We start from the raw sequence: 6,000 nt of genomic DNA on the forward strand, positions 1-6,000 counted from the left end.
GCTAAATGGAAAATGGTGCATCTGGGACTTTTTGTGGGACAAGGAGGTAGAAGAAGTGGGACTGGAGGTTCAACCACAAAAAACACTGAAGTGCATTACTCCTGCCAACCAGTCAGGGAGAGTCAGCAACTCTGTAAATGATGGAGCAGGGGGGACTGTTGAATCATCTCTTTACATGCACATCCAAGACAAGAATGAGAAGCCCATTCATATAAATTACTGAATAAACCACATTCTGTGATGCTTTTGACTTCTTTTTTTTAAAATTCACGCATTGTTGAATCTTTTGCTAAGTAATTACACTCTTTGGTATATGCAGTGCCAAGGTTTGACTCTCCAGTCAGCTGTGGCTCATTTGAAAGTGAAATGTGGGAAAACGCTGACATCTCTTTCTCTTCCCTCCCAACACCAGGGGCACTGCTGCATTTGCATCCCTGTCTCTCTCTCAATCTCCCTCTTTCGTTCTCATTTACATTATGGATGGTTCATTTAGCTTACATGACCAAGTGAATACATAACCCACGGCAATTCAAAATACCATGAAGGCCTGCAGGGATAAAATGAAACCACATAAGCAGAAAAGACTGCTGCACAGCCATCTGCAGCAGCCTTTTATCCAGCGCCTCCTCTTTCATGTGGTTGACAAACATGCACTGCCAATGACCCACATGGCTGTGCACAACAAAGTGTTGGAGAATTGATTCCCACGTTGATTTGCTAAAACAACACCCTCAGACAGGGATTGTCCAATCACAGCTTAGCAAACATCACTAAGATGCTAAGCTATAACTTGCACAGTAGCCTACCTTGTCATGACTTGGATTCCTCCACATGTTGAAACAATGAACATGCGTTTGTAGGAAGAGACGTACTTGGTATCTAAAGTTTGGATTATCTAAACCAAAAACACAAGAGAAAAATGTAACGTCAATGTAATGCCATTTTTAACTGCTTACAGTGAGCCACAGGGCTAAAGCTAATTTCAGGTCTCTACTTTATCTTACCTACACATGAAAATGACTTATGACACACACACTCACACACACATTATATACTAACTACATTCATTTGTGGGTTTACAGGTTAATAACTAACTGTTTGGAAGCTGCTCTTGGATGCTATCAGAGAGAGACTACATAATGTTAGCAGCTGTGATCAGCCCATTATTGATCAGCTGCGATCAGCTCATAGTTTACATGCCATTAACCCCAGCCAGTGTAACCGTGTTAGGTTCACCAGACTCACTTGTTAGGTTAGTCCTCACCCTATCATCCTACACACCTCTTGTTCAAAGTGCTAGCTGTCTGGAGGTAAACAGATCTTTTACCACAACATTATAAAACAGTCAAGTGTGCATGTTAAAGAAATTGGTTGTAAATACATTCAGCTGGAAAATAAAAACTCTGCAGAATAGGCTACAACACTTTCACCTAACTCATCATGGAGGTATAACGTTGCTTACTTCGCAAGCAGCAAATAAAATATGCCATGACAGGTCAGCTGGCAAAATCAACTCTACTTTTGTTTGGTCCTTTTGCAATCACTACAGTTGTAAACTCTGTATTGTTGGCTAAGAGTCAATTTAGCTGCAGACTAAAATATGAGTAATGCTGTAACTCAGTCACCACTCCCTACTCAGATGTGTTTACTCCTCAATGAGCAATAAATTGAGATTTCAGGTTCAAACCAATCTTTTAACGTCATCGCTACCAGGTGTGAAGTCACAAAACAGTCATTTTTGAGTACATAAAATGAGACACATGTCATTGCCAAGTAGCAGATAAATGTACTCTCTCAGAATTTGTACACTTGTCAAAGGCCAAGGGTAAATATAGTGCACGACGTAGTAAATAGGGAGTGATCTCAGACACAGCCTGACATGTGAGAGTCAGAGAGATAAAGTCAGTGAGTAGGCCTGCATGTGGTGAGTAGTCGAGTAGGTTTTCTTATCTGTGTGTTCTTTTTATGTGTGTATTTCATGCTTGACTAGAGCTGTTAACATTATAGCAGCAATGTGTAACTTAAGATAAGAATTTAATACCTGTATTCAGATTAAAAACGTGCTTTGGCACACAATGCAGGCTTTTATTCCAGCTGCCAACAAGTTTGACAGCATTTTGTTTTCATCACAGAGACACAAAACGACACAATGGCTCCACTGACAAGCCCGTTTTACAACCTGGAGGACTCGATGAGCTTAATGACAGAACACTGTGCAATTTCACAAGAAGACGTTTCACAAGTGGCTGTTATTGTGCATCGGTGATAAAAGTCGCGGAGTGAGAAAACATTTGTGTAGGGAGCAGATTGCGAGCTCCACCTCTGCACCTCCAGCTCGCTCGGTGACAATCACCAGCAGCAGTTCTCCTCCGGCTCTGCTTTACATTAGCACCACAGCTCGAGCCTGGACAGGTCCATGGCTGTTATCTCAATGATGTTCTAATTCTAGTCAAACAGTTCTGTGTTTGACTCAATAGAGGCAGTGTTAGTCAGGAGAGTCAATATTAGCAGAGCACACAGAGCAGGGCTGGTGTTGGTAGAGAGACAGAGAGTTATGTGTGTGTGTGTGTGTGTGTGTGTGTGTTGGTAGGTAGGTGGGAGTGTGTGTGACAGGATACACAGTTAAGTGTGCTCTGTTAGTGAACCTTGACTGCCCGCTGCAGTAATAACAATAAAGATAATAAGAAAAAGGAAGAAAGCAAACTCCGCCTCGCTATTGCCTTAGTGGCTTCCATGTTTGAGTGAGTGACATTTCTTTTATCACTTGTCTTTTGTGTGGATGTTATTGTTAGACGTCACAGTAACTGCGGTCGGCCTCTCTTACTCCTCACTCTTCAGGCTGAGCCGGGTGCTCTGTGCATTTGAGACCAGATTTGCTGACAGTCCCACATGAGCGGCTCAACACTTGTGCTGAATGTTTCGGTCTTGAAGGAGAGTTTGTTTCAGTTTATTCAAGCTCCAACAGCTGCCAACAGCAACAGCCTGATTATGACATTGTCACTATCAGATCGCACAGCTACAACATTTATTCTTCCCTTCAATAAACGTGATGCGGATGAGTAAACGCAAACTGAAAGTCAGCACTGAAGGCCATTAGCTGTGATTTCTCCACATAAAACATGCAGTGGCATAAAGCACATGTGTGGCTGAATAAAGCTTTAATTACAGAGGGCAGCTGAATAATGTTTGAGTTTTGCCTCATTTATAATTATGAAGTAAGAGGAAATTATAAACCCATCTGCTAACAGAACCTTGTGTTTGTTCAGCGCGGTTTAATCTACAGGAGATTCTGGAAAACAAACAAGAAAAAAATCAAGCTTCAGCATCTGCCAGTCTCTGGAAAATAATAAGTATGAAGTAGTGGGCAATATTTATATATATACAATATCTATTTATAATAAACAATATTTTAGGATTGATCAGCATGCTGGTGTATTGATTATTCCTCTGTCATACTTTATTCTTAATGATGTTCTCTGGGCCCTGCAACTTTCTCAATCATTTTTTTCTCTGATAATAATAAAAACAAAACAAATACTACATATCATTTACTCGGCTTCAATCGTCAGTGATGATTTGTGTAAAACAATCCATCCATGGCACATTACGGCTAAAAACATCAAATCCCCTATTTTTAAATGCTGTAACATGAGCTGCCAGCAGTGGTGGGAACAAAATATGTTGGTGTTGATTTATTTAATCTGAGGCTTAAATCTGTTTACTTTTATCTTTGTGGGCCAGTTTGTTGTCAAGTTGATGTTATATCACATTTTCTTCAAATGGAGCATTTTGTTTTTGATACTTCTGTGATTCATCTGAGGCTCATGGGTAATGTAGTATTTAGTTCCCTCTGCAATGCCAAAATAACAGAAAAACATTGTTTATCAGGAGCAGTTGAAATAACCAAAGCTGGTTGTACTTATATAAGCCTGTATGATCTTTACATTCAGTGTAAAGCGCTTTGAGTGGTCCGAGTGACTAGAAAAGCACTATAGAAGTGCAAAACCATTTACTTTATCGAGTCCTATGTTAAACTATTTCTATGTTTAGGACAACCTTGACGGGGATAAAAATTGAGAAAGAAAGAGAGATTCCCATCATTCATTTCACTGTTTTGGTATTCTGGTCGTCAAGTTGACAACTTTTATACACTCTGACTGCTCTCATCAGTCCTGTTTCCAGCAGCAGCAGACAGATACATTCAGAAAAAAACCCTACTGTGTATACCACCTGCAGAGCATCAAGCAGAAGTAGCTACTACCTGGTGAACATACTAACAGCCAGATATTTCCCTGAAGAGACTGAAAAACCAAAACACTGCTAAAAGGACACTAAATATAATGTACTTTTTGATGATTTTTACTAATATGAGGCTGTTGAAGAGTGAAAATATGACAATTTGAAATCAATATGTAGTTGTTAACAAAAATTATGACCACAGTAGCAAAAAAATACAAAAACAGAAACCTGACAGGGAGAGAAAAACACTTCCTAAATAGGACAGACATCGCCAGTGAAGTTTTGTGAAGGGCCTTTTCATTTCATTATTGGTTATTTGTGTCTGAGATGAGAGCAGCAAGTCAGAGGCGTACAATCGAGCTCGCGGGTCACATGGGAAGCTACATTTCATCTGCACCCGTCAAGCAAGTCGGCATGAAAACGGCGAGATGGCTGTCACACAATCAACTGAGCTTCTGCAGCAGCTGTGACGGCAGCAAACAGTCAGTCATGTCTGACTGAGCCTGTGGTCTTGTTAGCGGTAATAACTAGTGTAAACAAACAGCAGCAGTGTATTTTAAGGTCATCACAAACATCAACCAAAACCTCCCAGTCAGCACAAAGCAGAGGCTCTGATGTGGCAGCGCACCCCTCCTATTTAAATCTGCTGACATGAGAAAAAGCAACATTAGCTAATGCACTACTTAAAGACCATAATCGCTCTTTCCCCTACTGTTAATGAATGCTAATTAGAAGTCTGGAGCAGTTTCTGGCGTGTGTGCTGGCTGCTCCTCTAATGTGCCGTATTGTTCCTCTCCTCGCTCCAGCTCAGCACTAATGCTGCTGCGCCAGCTATTAAAGTCAGATAAGCTATCCATCTTTAGCATTGCCAGCCAAAAAGCCACTAATAGCGTAGCCACAAAATTGTTAATTTCCATGGTTTCCCTTTCTTGTTTGAGAGTTCTCTCTCCGTGTATAAAATGGACAGATATTCCTCCTCGTCTCCACATGCAGCGTCATCCTGTCAGCTTATTGTGCTGCACATGATCAATTTTCTCATCCACATGTAACAGCCCCATCACCCCTAAACACTCGGTCAGGGAAACAGGCTGATATATTTGTGGGCGCCTCTTTGCAAATCCTGTTTCAGCACGACACCATCATGGCCACTGTCACGACAGCCTACAGGCCCCAGCTACACATCCATGATAAATGTGTCTGTTACTCCTTCAAACTAATAGGAAGTGCGTTTGAGGAAGCCATCTTACAATGTGGGCTGTAATAATGTGATCTAATCCATGAAACGACTTGGCTGTAATAAGGTTAATCATAACCACACATTTAACGGGGATTAGGAGACATATAAGCTGCCACATTATCCTCATTCCAGATTCCTGTTAATTTTACAACTGATTTTAAGATCTGGCACTTATCCATTAGCCAATTTAGGCTACATAGGCCACAGAGGATTTGAAGTGAAAGTTGGGAGTAGGCCTCTGACAGAAGTAATACACTGTCTTCTGCATAAATGCTACTGTGGCACACGTTCTTAATGTTTGTAGTTAATAAATTGATTCATATAACCCAGTTATTGCTTGTCTTTAACAGCTAAGGGCTAAGGAAACTTTTAAATTAAATGTACAGTGGATAAGGCTAACAGCACTATGAGTTTCACCCCAATTTTTTGTCATGTTTTCCAGCAGCCAACTAAAGTTAAAGGGACAACGAGGAGTTTCTATTCGGTTATAAAAAAGTCTCACGTTAATGTGGATGAATCTCCGC

This window comes from Trachurus japonicus, chromosome 6 (assembly GCF_045865225.1).
Source record: "Trachurus japonicus isolate A0001 chromosome 6, Traja_1.0".
In the NCBI taxonomy this organism is placed as follows: domain Eukaryota; kingdom Metazoa; phylum Chordata; class Actinopteri; order Carangiformes; family Carangidae; genus Trachurus; species Trachurus japonicus.